Below are 20,189 nucleotides of genomic sequence, written 5' to 3'. Positions count from 1 at the left end.
TCTCACCCAGGTTATGACAGAAGGTGAGATTAATAGTTTATCATTAATACTGGTCCTGCCATTTGGCAGAGTAATGTGCCTGCATTGCAGGCATTTAACCACTGCAGTACCAGGGCACCTTTACTAGTGATAGTGGAAGTAGTGATAATGGAAGAGGTAATGACAGTGACATGTTGGAAGATGGAGGTATTTATGTTTGATATCGTGTTGTTTTATTCTTAAACTAGACTTCTGCATTCAAGAATGGTAAAGGATATTGTCCCAGTTTCAGTGTTGAGGATAGACTCACCTCATATTTCTGCTTGCCTTTCTGTATAAAAATCAGGGTGGAGACATTTTGTTGGCCAACAAACTCTCCTGAGTCTGCCTTGCTGATCTTAGTGTGTTTGATCAACTAGTAGTGTTTCATGTGCATCGAGAGTATGTAGAAGTTGCACAGGCCTTCATTTAGAAATTCCATACTACTCTCCACCTGAAATAATCACTGTGTATTATTATTATTATTATTATTATTATTATTATTATTAATGTTTATTTATATAGCACCATAAATTTGCATGGTACTTTACAGGCATCATCAAAACAGCATATAACCTGTCAATGGCATACAATGTAAAAGTCCTAAAATATAAACTATGTAAAATTAAGCAAGTCCTGCAGTTAAAATACAAACTGTGAAAACAACTAATACATATAATCAAATATAAAATAAAAAACAATATTATAATACAATTCCAGATGCTTTCTACATAAAATTTACATGTGGTTGTTTTGCACATGAAAGAGCCTTTTCTGTATAGGAAATAGCATTCTCTGCATGGAAAATAATATTTCAAAGCAGAAATGTTAATTACTGCACAGAAAAGGTTTTCTGCACAGAAAAATATTGTAATTGGGGATTTGTTCTGTCCAGAAAATAACATTTTTATTGCAATCAATTAGTATTTCTGTATTGAAATATTATTTTCCATCATTCATTATTAGTATCCCATTGTTATACAAGGTACATATAAAACACAAAGCTGTGATTCTAGCATGAGCTTTCACATACAAAAAAGATTATGATATATTGCTGTACACTGTATATGGGTGAAATGTATATATTTGTGTATACTGGGGTGGGCAAAGTGACACATGGCCACAAAGGATGATTTATGCAGCCTGCACCTCTGGAGTCCCTGGTGCTCCCACTGTGGTGAACAAGGTCTGTGAAATATTGTGTTATATGCTCCTGACAGTCTCTTGAATGGCAATTTTGTTCTAAAATGAGGCCCAGTACCCCCAAATCTCCCATAAACCAAAACAGGAATACAAAATGTGAGCCTTGATGGAGCCTTTGATGCATCCTGATGGTAGTTTTTAGACTCATTTGGAACTTGTGTTGCAGGAAAAGCAACCTGATTTTTCAGTGAGTATTACCTACCTATATTAACAACAAGGGCAATAAAAGCAGGGGAAGTTTTTAAAAGATGCCCTTGGGCCATTTCATACTACAGTATGAATTTTCTTAAATAAGCATCTTCGTGTGTATTATTAAATTGCAAATAAAACAGGTTAGAATGGATTTGGGGCATGGAAATATATGAAAGTGGCATGATCTAGAGACAAACTGAATCCCATAGAATGGATATAAAATATTCCACATTGTTTAAAGGTGTGTAGAGACATGACCAGATATCTTGAATATGGAGCATTGCAAGTGAGCATTACAGATGATTTTGCTGTAACATTTTTGCTTTTAGCCTTTAATAATTTGGTCTATGCCAACAGTTTAAGAGAGCCACTGACCTATACTAGGTAGAGTCCAGAGATGAAAAATTTCCCTCTCCAAGCCTCTTATTCCCAGACTTTCAATGTAATCATTTCTTTGATGTGAAAGAAACAGGATAAAACTGGTAGTGTTGGAAAAAGTAGCCCTCAAGGATCTCACATATTTGTGCAAGGTGTTTAGGTGTGTTTTTTTTTACACAGATAACAATGTATTTTTATAGCTTTCTCTTTGAAAACACATGCCTGTTTGCTTCAAATTTTAACAATTTGAGGATGCTCTGTGATAAAAAGTGTCTGCCTTTACAGTGCATTGACTTTTAAAATCCGAAATATTTTGTGACTAGATTATTTTCTTTAAAAACTGCTCCCCGGGTTATTCAACCAGCTTGCCTTTAATTTTAGCTCTGTGATTGAAACTCCTTATTAGTGTGCCCATCCCTGAAAATAAATAGAATGTGCAAACAAAGAGTGGAGCCTCCTTGGTGTTGGCCTATGGCTCCATTTTGGAAGCTTTCACATACATGTTCTTTAAAGACCCATAGGTTCAGAGTTGCATGAAAATAATTTTATCAGGCTTCTGTTCGAGATGATAGTATGAACTGTTATATCTTGTTTTATTATCATACTAGACTGAAACTTGGCATTGCTGGTTTAATGGTAATTTATTAGTTTTAGTAATAATGCTGGTTTATTGATAGTTTATTGGTTATATGGCGTTGTGGTAACTATTGTTTTCTGTGGATTTGCCTATTAATTACATTTACTTTCAAAGGTGTGTAATCCCAAAACGTGGCCTAAGAATATGTTAAGTAAATGAAACAGGTTAATAAAGAGATAAGTAAATATGTGGATTATATTCCTATGAAAATTGCACAATTCAACTTGAAGGAGATCATTACTGGATAAGTATTTAGTTCATCATGTTAGAAAACATGGGCCCGGTACAGACCTCCCAAAAAGGGAGGCCTGCCGGTGCACCGCCCCCCCCCCCCCCCAGGGAAGCTGCAGGAACCAAACTGTGCAGCTTCTCTGCGGAGAAAAAAAAATAAGTGAAAAGCGGGTTCTTTTTGCACTGCGCTTGTGACACCTGAGTGTACCAATGGTGCACTTGTGACGTCTCAAGCACAGTGCGACATGCGTCCGTCACATCACAATGGTGGCACCCGTCATTGATGGTGGCGCATCGTACTAGGGTTAGGGAACATGAAGTTGCTGCGTGGTCCCTTAACCCTAGTATGCCACCAGCATGGCGGATTTGGCCCATCTGGACCAGGCCATAGAAATGCAGCACTTACTCCTCATAGTCTCTTTTACATGTGTTGCAGCTAACACAATCAGGCACAGGAAGTCAAGGCAACCTTTCCCAGGTGAGCAGTTTCTCTTTCTCTCTACAAAGAGACACTCTATACTTTAAGATGACTATAGTCTTAGGTGTGAGCTGTTTGTGCTTGTAATCAGAAAAGAATAACCAAGAAGATAGAAAGCCAGGCAGTTAACTCCTTGTTTCATCTACTTAGTAGAAATAGGACTTCTGTGGTTATGAGTGGCTAGCTGCAGAAGTGACATACAATTTTCAGGGTGTATGGGACAAAATGAAGTTGAAAAAAAGTGTTCTAGCTACCAGAGCTTGAAGTGGCCAGGAGTGAAGCTATGCAGAGAGGCAAAATGAAAGCATTGCCCCTCCAAATAAGAATCCTGCCCTCCCAATGATTCCCTCCTCAGTTCTTAAATTCCTACAATTTTCAGAGAGTGTGACATTGAAAATTGTACACACTTAGATCACTTGTACTTGCTGTGCTTCACAATGCCTTGGCTACTTGGCCTGTCACCCCTCCCTCCCTTTTTTTGATACCTAAGCTTTATATCAAGAAGCCAGGGTAACATTGTAGTTTGAGTGTTGGACTATGACTCTGGAGACCACCGTTCGATTCCCAGCTTGGTCATGAAACCCATTGAGTGAACTTGGGCAAACCACATGCTCTCAGTCTCAAGGGAAAGCAATGGCAAACCTCCTCTGAATAAATAATACCAAGAAGACTCCATGATAGGTTCACCTTAGGGTCAGAAATGACTTCAAGGCACACAAACAAACAAAGAAACAAAAAAAGCACTATATTTCCAACTGTTCAACTCAGTCTTAGAAAAGTTTATGGTTAGGGCAAAATTCTTATTTGGCGATAAACATGCTTGTATTTTTGCCTCCTCTGTAGCCACATCCCTGGAAGTGGCTATTCAAGCTAGAGGTCTTTACATAGATATATAGAGGTATTTTTTGTCACTGTGATGCCTCAAAATTTCTTCAGACTATGTGTGTCATTGCTTATACACCTGAAAAGGTACCAGCCAGGCACAAGAGGGAAGTAATAGCAACACTAGGTAATCCTAGGGTTTGGAAAAGTGCCATTTCTCCCCCTGTAAATCTTTTGATAGCAAAAATAAATGGTGAAGTACTGAGAAAAAAAGTTATATGAAGAGTAAAGAATGAACAACCTCAGTTCTGTCAGACTCTTGGGAGGGAAATATATGGGCCATGATATAGAATGGAATGGCTGGGATCCTGAATTGGGAGCACTTTATATTGCCATGTTTTGTTATGGGTCCCATTTATGAAGATGCTCCTCTGTATCATCAGTAGCACAGTTGAGCTTTATGGAATGAAAATAAGTGTGAATGTATAGACTGCCCAACACAGAATTTGTAGATCAACAGAACTAAATAGTAGGACAAGGAGTAGTATAGTTACACTTACTTGCTTTACGTTCTTGGATTACCTAAAATGATGTACCTGCCTAAAGGAAAGTGAGCTTTTAATAACTAAATCTGAATTCTTCCTATGAACATATGGTGGACAAGCTCACTTTAGCATAATAGGACATATTCCCAACTGGGTCTTATGCATGACTGCACTTTTTAGTTTCATAAAAATTAATATGATCAAACTAAATAAAAAAACCCAGCATAAACTATTAGCTGCTATACAGAAATTCTATCAAGATGTCTCTCTGAGAATATGAACAGGTGGTGTTTTCCTTCTTATTTCTTCCTCTCAAATCCTCAGCATGATTAGTAGCTAGAGGATCTGGTACAGTACACACTGCTTGGTTTTTCTACACAAATCATAGCAACTATAATTTGTAATCTTGAAAAGACCTTTCAACATTTCTTGAAAATAATGGAGTTTTCTGTGTGGAAGAGATTGCCTTCAGTCTCCTGCAGTACCTCTTGCTCTTTCCGGTAGGTGCTGACCACAGCATGCAATAGAAAGTGGCTTTGATCAAGGATAAATCATTCACCTCATTCCACTGACAGGGATTAAAGTCTGTGCAATACATTTCAGCACCCCTTTCTTGTAAATTTAAACATATACATCTGATTACATGTGAATGGAGTTTAATTAGAGGAATTCTGTGAGGAGTTGAGCCAAAGATCTCATCATCGTTCACTGAAACATTAATGGTAATCCATTTCCTGCAGGACTGAGATTTTGCCACCTATGGAGGGATCAACAACATTTTGAAAATATCAGTTAAAAAAGAGAACGGAGCCATTTTTGTGCCCTTGTATCCACCAACATAATTGTCCCTTCTTATCGTCATGCTCATTAGTAGTGATTAGCCAACTTCTAAAGCAGTCTCCTATAAATCACAGAAACCTCTGTAGCTAAAATAAAATTAGCAATAGGTGAAAGTCACATTTTACTTGAGATGATTTGAAAATGATAATTAAATATTAGTCCCTTCTGATTCCCCCCCCCCACACACACACACAACCTCTATTTTTCTACTTGCATTTATTATATTTATATGTTTAAATAACTGTGTTGCCGATGTGGAACTTATCATGGCAAAATATTATTTTATTTTTCTACAAAAAATATCCATTTGGCACCTCCCTCCCAAAGACTGACAATGAAATGAAGCACATTTTTCCTTGGAAATGCATATATTCCAAAGGTTGTGACATGTTCTATGAAGGAAAGAAGCACACAAAACCATGTATGCATCTGAAAAATGTGCATGAGTAAAAAATATTTGCAAAATTCAAATATTTCAATTGATTTATCTAAATCAATTTGGCTTAACAGGGAAAATTTATTTTAAAATCTCAGTCATAAATATCAAAACACACACACATTTTCATGTAAGGAGAAGAAAATTTCACAATCGAATGCAAACCTGGAAGGATGTGAGAGTGCCAGTGAAAACATAATGAAAGAATGCTGGCAGATGTTCACATCTGTAGGTAGAACACTACATCAATATTAGAGGCAAAAATTATTAACTTTGACTATACTCAGAGATTTTTTTTAAAAGGCGTTGATCTGTTTTGTAATCTTTCACACTAATTTAAATTCTTCAAAAAGAAACAGCATGAAACTGCCTTGAAAAAAAGTAAATTATAATTCATTTCATATCTCAGTGCATCAATTACATTTGGACACACAATTAAATCTCTAATTATGTTCACAAAGTGTCGCCACACATTGAAACTGATATTGCTGGGTCCAGTCATTTCTTAGCATTTTCTATTATATATGCAGGCACTTCACTCTTCCCTGCACAGCTCAGCTGTGTGTTATGTGTATGGGTAAGGATATATAGTGCTTTCATACTTGGCATACCAAATGGTGACATCTGATATTGTTAGCCTAAACTATTCTATTTCTATTAAATGCTGACTTGAAGCCCTACACATGAAAAACTCTCCTTGATGACAATTTCAAAAAAGATTTATTACTTACCAGAATGAAACAGCAGAGAGAAACTAAAAGCTATTGAAACAGCCTGTTTTAAAAGATCTGTCTGGAGCTGGACAGAGCATTTTGTAGATGTGAAATCACTCTCCCAAAAGGCACTTCCCCAGTTGGACTATCACATAGCGGGAAGTCAAACTTTGGTTAATTATCTTAGGGGTGGAACAGACGGGAACAAAAGAGCAGCTTGTGTCCACTCTGGCCAGAAGCAGGTGACAAACCCACATGGCTCACTCCCAAGGCAGCACATGGATGGTGGGACTGACCAGCACTACCAGGATCCAGACTATCCTGACTCCTTTTTGCTCTTTTTGCTCCTAAGGACCAGAATGTGGCTTCAGCATGGCTTCCAGCCTGAAGGATCACCTTCAGTGCGTTATTTAATTAGCACGCCTCCAAAACATCCAGAATCTGCTTCATTTGGCCTTTCTAGCTGGGCCCTTAGTTTATGGGCAGGCTGATGTGGATGAAGGTGATCCTTCAGGTACATTGATTCAAAGCCATGGTGATCACAAAACATTCTTGAAGTCCACAGCCCCATGCATAGATTTTGGCTCATCATTGCTGCAAATCTGAATACATGACAGGATTCTTGCATAATATCAAGTCTCTCTTGATATTCTTGTTCATATTGTGCTTCAGGGGGGACAACTCACACCTGTTAAAATCACTTGTTGAATGCATAAATTGGCACAATGTATTAAGCAAAAATAGTCAAGGATCTTCTAAAACCTTAAAGCTTAATAACGGTATTATGGGTAAGGCTAATAAATATGACAGAATTTTTCCTTCAGGCAGCTTACTTAGCTACCTACTGATATGCATATAAGGAACTGTACACATGTAAGGAGCAGGAAAATATATCCGAAATGAAGACATAGGGATGTTGAAACAGAGAAGGAGAGATTGAAAATTGGAACTAAAATCCATGTGAAATAATGCAATCACAAAGTATTGTGGATATACATAATGACTTTGGTTAATGGTACTGCGTGATAAAACAAGCCACAAGTGACAAAACATGGTTCTTGATTCAAGCCACAGGTGAGAAAACTAAAGTTCTTTGAAAACTTGAATTCAACAATTTCCTGCTGGAATCTCCCTTTGAGGTTATTTTGTTTGAGAATAGTGCTTATGGTCAAAAAAATATCCTGGAAAACTGAAATGCCCAGTTTGGTTGGGTTTCAGAATATTGTCATTCAAATGTAAGATTTGTGTTCATTTATTATTTTCTAGAGAGACTGGCCCATTTATTCTGCAATGTAGAATCAACACAGAGTGCAGCACAATATTGATTGCTAAAAGATTATAGTATATATCATATTGTAAGATGGACAAGTGAGAAATGCTTTGGTACTGTGGCTGGCCTGATGCTCTTAGGTCCATTAATGGTGTAGGCTAAGTAGATATGGGAACACGGTTTCCATCTAAGCTTGTTGCGGGTCTGGTTTCTATCTCATGTTTCTGTTCATATCTACTTGACAACTCAGGATGATGCATCTGATAAAGTGGACTCCAGTCCATGAAACCTAGTAAATTTTTAACTTTTGAGGCAGCATAAGTTTTATTTTACTTTATTTCACAACAGATTAAACTGAGCACTTTTCTGGAAACTACACTACATTTTTTTCTTGTTAATATCAAGTGATATGAAAATTCTAATTGTAATTTCAGAATGCTTGACTAAGTCACCACTAGATGCTGCAATAATGCATGTGTGATCTAGTACTATGTACACATTGGATCTTGCTGCAGGTTTGAGCATACATGGATGTCTCAGCCAAGCACTGGTGAGGTCCTGGGCAATCAAGACCATTGAAAGCTCTCTGAGACAGCTAGTTACAGGTCAGACAAGGCAAGGCATGAAAAAACAAGTGCATGGAGTATTTTTCCAGAAACAGTCTTCAAACAATTGCCAGTTTAAGTAATCCCACATCCAGGGGGCTCTTTCATGTTTTCCCTCTTGATAAAAATTGGTTGGGTTTAAGAGATTATGTCCTCTTCTGGGACAACTCTTCTGATGAGGTGGGGCATCCTTCCTCTGCTCCTGTCATGTCAGAGAGGAAGACATTTCAAATTACAGATATTTCTAGAAGATAGCCTACCCAGAAAAAGGGTAGCTGTTTCAGAGGTGATCATGGCAGAGGTACTCACCTGAACTCCCTTTGCTCCATGTCATTCTTTTGATACTGGAGGTACTAATAAGATTCAGTTAGACATCACTGGTAAAATAGTTGTTTGGAAGATTTTTTAAAAAAGATTTATTTACTTTTTTAAAAAAGAAACAAACCATTCCTTTTAGCTATGCTTCCAGGTAGAAATTATCATTATCATTTTCTTGAGCTATGTTTTGCATTTGTACAAAATAATTAAAAATAGCATATATACTGTTAACAAACCAAAACAAAAGATAACAAAATATTAAAAGGTTGGAAGAGAAAAAGGAAAATATACAATATTTCAGATGCTAATATTTTCACAATGCATTTCCATATCCTAATCATTCGTATGGTGCTTTATACAAATTCTAAACTGTTTGCCTACTGGTTCCATCTCCTGGATATCTACGCATTGGCTTGGATCAGGAATGAGGAATTTGTGGTTCTCATGCTATCCCCTGATCTCTCACCATTGGATACTGTCTAGGGCTGATCGGTGTTGTATTTCAGCTATACCTGGTGGGCCATATATTACCTAATCCTGGCTTCAATACTTAAGCTGTTAAAGCTGACATGCAGCTTGGTAAGGCCACTGCTCCAGCTGAGAAAGGAGTCATCAACTATACACTAGTCCCCAGTAATCATACAGAAAATTATTTTTGTGCAAACTGGATAAATTAAACAAATTGAGCAAATTGTGTAGCTAAACTATCACAGCTGCTGCCTTATTACATGAACTGCAAACATTAAATATGTTGGGTTATTTGCATCTTTTTTGATCAATCAGCTAGCCCTTCCATGCCTGAATACCTTCCTTCATAATGGGAAAAGGCTCTCATTTTACATTTTAGGAATCCCAAAGGGGGGGGGGGCACTCATTGTCTTGCTCTCTTGCTAGAAGTAAACAAATTTGTTGAAGCTAAAAAAAAAAATCTCTCAGTAGGCTACCTTGATGTGTCAAGCCAGTCTGTCTTTTTGAGAATTAGTAATTTAGAAAAACAGTCAGGTCTTTGCTATCTACTTCTGTTGGTATATCAAGCATGCATAGGTGTGGGTACAAAATTCTGAGGATATTTTTTACACAAAATAAGAAAGTTCTACCACTTGTTCCTAGCATATTTAAATGGTAGAGCTGTCTATATTTTGCAAACAAACAGTATCCTAATATTTATATCCTTCTCTAATTTGTTAATGAGACCACGCTTGTTTTTTTCTAATTTTACTGACTGCTTCCTAGCAATTTATTTGAAACTTAGTAGGTGTAATTTTATCAGAACAACACAGCCTTGCTTTTGTACCATACCCTGATAGCCATCCCAAATGAAGGCATTCAGTGCAAAATACTGGTCACAGATTAACATGGATGCTATTGCTTTATAACTGCAAATTGGTTGGGGAAAAGGTTTTCTGCCTTAATTAGGTGATTGGCAAAAGTGGAGAGATCCTTCTGGTTAAATAACATGATTAATGCTCTGAAATAATTGTCCACTTTGATAAGTGGTGCTCCAAGGAAATAAAGAACCCATATAGACAGGCCAAAATAAAGCTGCTTTGGGTCACTTTGGAGATATGCTGTTTAAATGATGCATTCGTCCTAAAAAGCCAGAAGCCGCACCATAGCCACGCTCCAGTCCTAAGGACTGGAGCGCATCTTTGGCGAAGCTTCTGGCCTCTTAAGATAAGTGTGTCATTTAAACAGCATACCTCCAAAGTGACCCAAAGGAGCTTTATTTTGGCCTGTCTGTATGGGCCCAAAATTGACATAAACTAATATCATAATAGTCTGAGTCGCTAAGAAAAAAACTCATAGATCATACATATGTTGGCTTGTTTCATTGTTCCTCAACATATTTCTTCTGCATTGCCTCACTCTGACACACAAAGCAGAGCGTTAAGGAAAAACTGAGAGTGCTGGAGCAGGTCAAGGCACTATACTGAAACTGTATTTACCATTCACATTCAAAATCAAATGGAGATTTTAAATATTAAAAGGGCCAAATGTTGCATCAAGGGAAGTGTTAGCAAGTTACAGGAATTTTATGTGATGTGTATACCAATTGTAGACATGATTCTCTTTTAACAAGCACATGCTGAGTAGCGGTTATTGTATTGTTCCAAGCAATTTCTTTTGTTGTATTGTATTGTACTGTTCCAAGAGTTTGTGTGGGCATTTGTTAAGGCAGCTAAATCCAAAGTTACATCTAGAATAGAGACATTTGTGTTATCGGCAAAAGTCTGATCCGTTTTAATGGTTGTACTGTATGTAGTATAAAGGTTGGATTTAGACCATGTGATTTACTTATCATGGTTTTTTATGGTTCAAATGAGTAACCAAAATGCCTTATTCATCTTTTGAGGGTAATATTGTTTAGCTGCTTCGCAATATGATTGGATAATTACAGCTGATACAGTATGCTTTGTTAGCCTCTGTTAGCCGCCAGACTTTCCATCTTTAAAGGTTTTCATGATCTGGGACCTACAGAGCTTCAAAACTTTGGCCCGTTACAGACGGGCACCCTAGTACATGCTTTGCACATACTAGGGTTAGAAAGGGGTGTCCTTTCCAGACACCCCTAACCCTAGTACGTGCCGAGCGCGTACAAAATGGCGGCGCCCGTTCTACACAGGTGCCACCATTTTGACGTTGCAGACACCTAGCGTCCGCATGTCACATGGCAGAAATGACACCGTGAGTGCACCATTGGCACCTTGCAGCGTCATTTCCGCAGCGCAAAAAGAAGCCGCTTTTAGTGGCTTCTTTTTGCTCAGCGAGGGAACCCTGCGTTATGGAAGCTGTGGCTCCCTCGCAGAGCAAGCAGAGGCGCCGGCAGACCACCCTTTTTGGGCGGTCTGTAAAGGGCCTATTTCTTTCTGAACATTCATATTTACTGTGTTTTGCAAGTTGAGACTTGTTCTCAGTTTGTCCAGTACTTGAACAGTAAAAGCTGTAGTGATGATCAGTTGTCCCAAGATTATGGAAGGATATCTTCCCCCACTGCAAATGACACCTTGTTGTTTATGAAAACCTATGGCTGAGGCATTAATCCGCTATCCTGACTGCTTTTGTGTGCATGTGTGCCTTTCACTTAATGTATTATGCTTCCAAAAAAAAAAAAAAAAAAAATTGTGTGTTGGCCTTGAGCTTTGCACAGAAAACAGAAAAGTATGTTAAATAAATACCATTAATAATTATGCTAAAGTCATATGGAGATTATGTATACATGTAAGTGATGTACTACAGTTGCAAATGAAAGCTGTGCCCCCCTCCCCCGATGCTTTCACATGCATTATCAGTCTGCTTCAACAAATGCAATGAAGAATCTAATGCCTCTCTAAAAAACATGTTTATTATGATATACATTGCATACCTAAGTTACTATGCCTAGTTGTGTTGGCTTGTTCAGAATCAGAAAGGAGGTATATATTCTTTTATGACTGTGATATTATCAAAGTTAATAAGGAAAATGCATGAAAGTTCTGAGGGATGGAAACATTCTTACTATAAGAAGGTTCTGATTTATTTCACATTTGCAAGACAGATTCAAGCCAAATGTGTCAGAGAGGAAGAGTTATTGCTGTTTCCACACTAGCCAGTGCTTGAAAGCCCGTGGCATCTGGGACAATGTTGGTACTGGGCCAACTATTTTATTTATTCCAGTACTGTGGCAGGAAATGGCACTGACTGCCTTTTCTAGCTTGCACAAGACTTTTGTTATCCTTCAGAAGCAGCTGGAGCAAATAGTGATACAGGCATTAAAAACTGGCACCCTGAAAACTTCTTTATTTAAAGCAGTGCTGGGCAGAATACCAAATGCATTGTCTTCAGTTGAGGTGGTATGTTCAATGGCAGGGAATAGAACAGCTATTCTAGCAAGGGCTCATTAAAATTTTCGTGAAGATTGTCTCAGTAGGCTTTCCTGTCAACAAAGGGGATGTCCCTCACTTGGGGATGAAATTGATGGGTTCCATTTGTTTCACTAAGAGAAATTACCCTAAAGGATTTAGTACATAGACTAATGGACAGGTGAATCTGTCTCTACTTTGTTGAGTTTGAAAGTCTTTTGTCAAGCTTGGCAGGCATTTCCTTTCAGCGTCTATTTCAGTTTGCAAAGGAAAAGTCTAAACGACTAAAGCATTTATTTATTTATTTATTTATTTATTTATTTATTTATGGTATTTATGGTATTTATACCCCACCCTTCAGCCCTAAAGGCTCTCAGAGCAGCTAAAGCTATAATCCCAAATATATTTGTTTGGCTTTACCAGTTTCATGGGGAGGGGGATTTAAAAATATGTACCAGGGAAAGGATCAAATATATTCTAGTTATTTGTGAGATATTGGCAAGGGTTATTTGTTCAAGGGTTAGACAATTTCTAGGAGCTCCTCACATTGTACATGGCCACCCTGCTCACATTCGCTATCCATTCTATAAGGATAGGAAGAAGATGATGATTTTTGCTGTTGATGTGAGGATATAAGTAAATCTATGCTATACATTTATATTAGTTTCATACCGCCCTAGTTGTTATGGCTGCATCCTAATGAATCTTCGAATCTGTAGTCCATTGAGATACTGACAACTATTTCAAAAATAGCTCTAGTACACTTCCCTGAACTACATTAGAGCTCTGTAGTACAAAATTCTAAGCACCTCACTAGAGTACAAACTGGGTGGATCCATGGCCATTTCAAGGGCATCAGACTGTTATATCTGTGTAGAGTAGGTGACTCTGTGCATAGCTACAAGAACAAAAATGAAGTCCTTAGCCTCATCAGGGTCCCTACACACATGGACCTCTGCAACTGTCCACAGAAACATGATTCTGTCAGTGTTATAACTCACTTCTGGAATGTGAGGAATCTGACACAGAGGAGGAGATGGATTGATTTGAGAGGCATTTCTGGCTCCCTCTAAAAATCTGACTGGCTGATGGCTGAAGCAGCTGAGTGCTGTCCCCACAGCACAACTTCATAACTGCAAAAAGACTCCCCCATTCTTTGAACTCTTGCTAAAACAGAAGCTTTGAAAGAGTCCGATTCAATTAAATAGGAAACACTAACTCATTATGCGCCTGATGTGCAGAGGCAGCCAGCTATAAATCACCCAGCAACTACTGGGAGTCCTCACTGCCTGCAACCATTCAGGTTTTTGACTAGCAGTGCTCTAGACACTTGTGTGTCGCTTGGAATTTTTGATCTCTAGCCAGGGTGTGCTTAACATTTCCTTGTATTTCCCCTTTTTGGTTTTCATTAACTTGCCTACTGACTCTCTGAACTGATTGAAATCTTGCCCCTGAACCTCCCTTCATTTCCCTGGATTAGCTATGCACAGCCTGAACTGGTCTGATTTACCTGTAGTTGCTTCCCTTTCATCAATCTGTCTCTCTGGCTTGTGGGATGCATAAGACAGTTTACCCATCAGACAATTCTACAAGTGATTGGAACAGGGCTTGTATCCCACTATCATTCACTGTTATAACTTCTAAACAACTCAAGAGAGGCTAGCTTTAGTTCAGGTACATTTACATCATGCATAGTGAATGTAGATTGCATGAATTTGGACTTTAGTATCTGAACCTTAATATTGGCATGCAGATTTTTCTTCTGTTGATTTTAATTTAATTTTTTTCTAAATGTCATTTATGTTATTTAGAAAGGTAGTTACTTGAGAATGTGGAACTGAAAATAACAATAATCCTGAGGCATTTTATAAACTGTTTAATGTATCCTGATGCTTTGTGGTTCATCCATGCATGTTTCATTCTATAATTAATGTTTACTTTACGGCCAAATCTTCTCTTTCAAGGTCTTGTACTCTTTAATGAGTCAGTTCACCAAACACACATACATGGAACAGAAGCAGTTTGAGAATGTGTCAAGCAGAGGGCTATGAAAAACATAAATACATATTATATCTTGTTACGTGTGATCATCTCTGCCATAATAGGGTTTTTCGTGGAGGAAAATAGGCTTTAGAAGAGATATTGTATTTTTAACACTAGCCCTTTTGAAAGAATAACATTCACATTGGGGCAGGGAGGGGGACCAGGTTCATGTGCTTTTTTTTCCTTTTTAATTCCTGCCCTAAACATAAATCACATAAATGTTGGAAGGCATGGTTCCATACATGTAACAAGATATGTATAAGGGTCTCTTACCATTAGTTGGACTCAGTGATGCAGAGAAACCTCTAGACAAGTACAGTTGCATTTAAGCTCTGTTTAGATCTTTGAATGAATATGTTTAGCTTAGGAGTTGTTACATTACTCTGGAGCCCTGGTGGTGCAGTGCCTGGTGGCACAATGGTTAAATGCCTGTACTGCAGCCACTCACTCACAAACCACAAAGTTGTGAGTTCAATCCCAGCCAGGGGCTCAGGGTCAAGTAAACCTGGCATCCTTCTAAGGTTGCTAAAATGAGTACCCAGCTAAATGGAGGCATTTAACTTACAGTTGTAAACCACTTAGAGACTACTCAGTGTTGTATGAACCAGTATATAAATGAAGCTGCTATTGCTATTGGTCTCTTCATATAGGAGTCAAGCTCCATGTGGATCGTGTGGATTGGTTGTAGGTCACCTTTTGTCTTCTGATATTCCTGTGTTGTTTCCAGTATATGTTATGTGAGCAGCGTTGGGGACGGGATCATGATTTCCTCATTTCTCATAGTGGATAACCATTGGCCAATGTCCAACATTCTATTCTCGGACAAGTAAGTGAATGTGTGGCGGCCTCCCAGCTCCAGGGATTCCTGGATGAAATGGCCTGGTTATGGGACAAAGATGGCTTTCATCATCTTGGTGCATGACCTATGCCAGGGAATATACAGGAAGTCTTTTCGTTCTGTTGGTTCTGTTCACAGCAGCTTTCAGGATAATTCATCATGGGATGCTCCTGGCGTGTTACAAAAGGGAGCAGGATGGAAACAGAATAGGGGCTATCACACATTTTATCACACACCGGAACACCACCGCTGCCACCACCTCCACCAGAAGTTTCCATTCCTTTCCTGATCCATCCCAGAGGAGGCGCTTTTCAGGAACTGTTCAGAAGCGTTCCACCTCAGAAGGAACCTCCCGAGAGTAAGGGCTTTTCAACAGTGGAACACACTCCCTTGGAGAATGGTGGAGTCTCCTTCGTTGGAGGTCTTTAAGCAGAGGCTGGATGGCCCTCTGTGAGGGATGCTTTGATTGAAAGTTCCTGCAGGGGGTTGGACTGGATGGCCCTTGTGGTCTCTTCCAACTCTATGGTTCTATGATTCTACATCCAGCTCTCCCCCCCGCCCCCTTTTCCACCTAATTTCGAGGGAGTCTTTCCCATACTAAACCAATGTCTTGCACCAATAATGGATTCGAAAATAGCAAACAATCTGAAGCTCAGTCCAGACGGAGTTGGTGGTGGTGTCCTGATTAGTCAAAAGATCAGGAATTAGGGATACAGCTGACAGGAGATGGGGTTATATTCCCCTTGAAGACGCAGGCAGTGGCAACTCTAGGGGGTGGGGAGGGTGCAGACTTCACCTGCTGACACCCCAGGAATGACACTTGGTGAGGCCCTCCTCCCAGTCTGGGGTTATAGTCCAGCAGCTGATGCCCACCCCTTCTTCTTTGCTGCTGTGGCTCTCCCTCCCTGAGAATGAAGCCAAGGTTATGGAAGAGGAGGAAGACAACACAGATTCCCCTTGACCTCACCTCCACTGGGCTCCCTCCTTGTAAGAAGCCTTCCTGGGCTCACATCTGCACAGCTTCCTCATGAGAAGGGAGAAGGGAACCATGTGGAGCTGAAGGAGAGGTGAGCCTCCCTCCCTCCCTCCCCTGTCTGGCTGGGGGGGGGGGGCAGCCCTGGGTGGGAAGGCATCTAAGCAAATGGGTGGCAGGGGCTGCCCCTCCGGCATTTCCCACTCTTACTGGGTGACATCAAGCCCAGGAACATCACTGGATCCAGGTTCACAGTTTGGGTGTACTCTGAGGCCTTGAACCTGGAGGCTAGTACACCAACCATGCCCATTCATAGATATGCCTGATCTGCCCACCATGACTCATGCCTTAGTTTCATCCTGTCTGGACTTCTGAAATACTCTCTGTGGGGTTGCCCTTGAAAAGTGTTCAAAATCTTCACTTGGTACAAAGAGCTGCAGCCAGAGTGCTAACTATGGCTTCATCCACACTGCAGAGGATAATTCTGTTTGATGCTACTTTCAATACTATGGAATTCTGGGAATTGTAGTTTTATGTGAGATTTAGCCTTCTCTATCAGAGAGCTCTGGTGCCAAAAGAAACTATAGTTCCCAGAATCCCATAACATTGAGCCATGGCAGGTAAAGTGGTGTCAGACTGGACTGTTTTTGCAATGGGGATGCAGCCTGTTCCATGTTAAAGGGAATCACACAACTCCTTTGCTAAATAGTTCCGCTGGGTGTTGGTCTGTTTCTGGACAGAATTCATAGTGCTGGTGATGATCTATAAAGCCTTATGCAGCTGAAAGCCAAGCTTTCTGTCACACTATTTTTCCCCATCTGTGCCTATGAGCCACAGAAGAGGGTCTTCTTTCAGTCCCACCATTTTCATAGGTACAGTTGGTTGGAACACAAGATAGGGACTTTTTGGTGGTTGCCCCTAGACATTGAAACTCCCTCCCTATGAAAGCTAGAATGCCCCCCTCCACCCATCCTTCCATCAACACATCTCTTTCTTTGGACAGGCTTTTAGAACTTAAAGCTTTTAAGGCAAAGACTTGTAAATGGATGGTGTATTGATTAAAATTGCACTGTTCATCCTTTTTTAAGTATTTGCTTTAAATTACTATTGTTAATAGTTTAATTCTGTTTTAATGTTAGCTTTCGTATGATTTTAACTGTAGTAATATAATGTAATGTATTTTAACTTAACAGCCTCCTTGACTCACAATGTTGAGGAAAAAGAGAAGAGATGATGATGATGATGATGATGATGATAGTTGTTGACATCATCATCATTTCTTCTCTTTTTCCTTAAGACTGGGACTCAAGGAGGCTGTTAAGCGAAAATAAATTACATTACATTACTACAGTTAAAGTCATACAAAAGCTAACATTAAAATAGAATTAAACTACTAACAATAGTAATTTAAAGCAAACATTTAAAAGGGACAAAAAACAGGTAAAGCATTGCAATTGTAATGAGTATATCACCGTCTAGTCAAGGAATATTGAATAAGATGTAGGAATAGTTATGTGTTTTTATTTTTTGAAAAACAATGCTGTGAATTAAATTGTTTTTTCCTGATCCTGAACTCTATTTCAGGGATAGTAGTATCTTGCCACAAATTTATGCTGACAGATAATCATGTGGTGATTATATGGGGTAAAGTTTTAAAATATCTAAATAATGACTTTCTTTTAACAATATTTGTTTTCAGGATATAATTATTCAGGTCTACGACTTTAGAATGAACAGATGGTGCAAGCTGTAGCTATAGATACTACTGTATATAGGAAAGTGTTATTATTATTATTGTGATAACTTTTCTTTTGTCAGAATAACTGCTCCAAATTGAATTATGTAAGAACGTTGGTAAATTGTGCACCATGTTTAAGTGAAGATATAATTATTATAAGGATTGTATTACATATATTTTGTGTATGTATAATTACATATTATTAGCACATATAAATATAAATGAATATAATTATTCAGGGTCTCATTATTTAGAGCAGCATTCCCTGGCACAGTGTGGCAGTGTGTAGAGGAAAGATTAATGGAAACTTAAATGATGTAATGAATTTTGTTCTGTAAAATATATATTTTTTAAAATGAGCATAACTTGAAGATGGGTTTATTTTGAAATGTTTTCATTGTTACCTATATGACAAATATTTTTGCTCTGATAGAGAGAGAAAAATTTGGTTGGAAAGTGTTTTTGGAACAGTAGGAAACAAAACATATTGCAGTACTTTGTCTTTTTACAATGTTTGGCATATTCAGGATACAATGCAAAGCAAACTTAACATAGAATACATTTCCATCAGAATCAAGGACCAGAATTGGAACTGAGAATTTTGATATGGAGAGAGCCTAAAATAAGATCTGCAAAAGCTTTTCAGTCATGTTTTGGATCTATTTGAATACATGTTGATACTTCCTGCTGGCAATTCTGTAACTGGAAAGCCTGCATTGAACAGGGAAGTGGACTCAATGGCCTTCCAACTCTATGATTCTATGATTTTATTATTTCATTCAAACATTTACATGCACATAGAATTCTAAAAACCAAGAAAATTGGCATGACATTGAGAGATACACTATAAACTTGGAACAAACCATGGTGATTGTGAAATGTTCGTGACATCTCTCCCCTTTGCGCTGGAACAAATATCTTATTGAATCCAGAACAAAGAAGTGGAATCATATTTCACTGATACGTGAAAATCTGAAAACATAAAATCCAAGAACATAAAAAAATGGTGGGGTGGTGGAGTTTAAGCAAGTATGGCCAATAATTTCAGAGTATGTAAATGTTTACAAACCTTTAGTTTTGAAGTGTTGGGTAGGAGGTTTCGTATTTTATCTCTTTGTCAAATTAACTAATAATGTTTAGTGTTCACCCTAGAGATATCAATCTTTGACTATTTTGTTTTTAAATGTGAGTTTTCTCTCTGCTCTGGGAGTAAACAAGTATACCTCCAAAGTACTATTTCTGAATTCAGTTGTCTCAAAGTGTGCTGCAGAAATTATTGTGCATGGGGGAAACATTCACATTTTTGTGCACCCACTCTTGTTTTCTGAGAGAAAAAAAACCCAACAACAAATCCATCCATGCCCGAAATCCATCTTTTCATTGTTCTGTCTCATCCTCTTATTATTTTTGTGGGGATCCTTACTGGAATTGTTTGAAATAAATTTAGAAATTTGAGTAATATCATCATTTTAAACATCATTACTTTTGTAAGCATATTCCATTTTTTACTTAGCCATTTATTCATTTTTTTATTTATCTTTTCCATAACTGATTATAGTTGCCTTGTACTATGTTATTCAAATTTTTGGTTGAAGTTACTCCCAAATACCTCATCTTCTTTATCCCTAACTTTAAACCAGTAGTAATGTTTATTTTTCTCTGTTCTTCCCATTTGGTATTTAGGAACAATATTTCTGATTTTTGCATATATATTGTAAGACCAGATAACTTCTTAAATTTCTCAATTACTTCTACTAATTTGCTAACACTTCTGAATGGATCTTGAGTAGTTATCAATGTGTCATCTGCGAACAAATATAATTTCAATTCCTCTTTACCAACACAGTATCCTTTAATTTCTTTTTCATTCCTGATCTCATTTGCCAAAGGTTCTATTTCTAATAGAAACAATAAAGGGGAGAGAGGGCATCCTTGTTTCGGCAAACTCTTAATTTTAATATTCCTAGAATTATTCCCATTAACTATAACTTGGGCCTCATTGTCTGTATATATTTCTTTTATTACCTCACTAAATTGACTCCCTAGCCCAAAATCTGCACAAACTTTATACA

General features: G+C 38.3%; 1 protein-coding gene across 3 annotated transcripts in view; it reads left to right on the top strand.

The window, feature by feature from the left end:
- SGCZ (sarcoglycan zeta) overlaps window positions 1-20,189 on the top strand; it is a 674,993-nt gene that overhangs the window by 312,842 nt on the left and 341,962 nt on the right. The gene's annotated exons all lie outside the window — the stretch shown is intronic.

Source organism: Sceloporus occidentalis, unplaced genomic scaffold (assembly GCF_023333645.1).
Source record: "Sceloporus occidentalis isolate IW3139 unplaced genomic scaffold, rSceOcc1.0.p SCAF_5, whole genome shotgun sequence".
NCBI lineage: Eukaryota > Metazoa > Chordata > Lepidosauria > Squamata > Phrynosomatidae > Sceloporus > Sceloporus occidentalis.
Note: the sequence above shows the minus strand (reverse complement) of the source record. Positions and strands in the feature narration are given on the sequence as shown.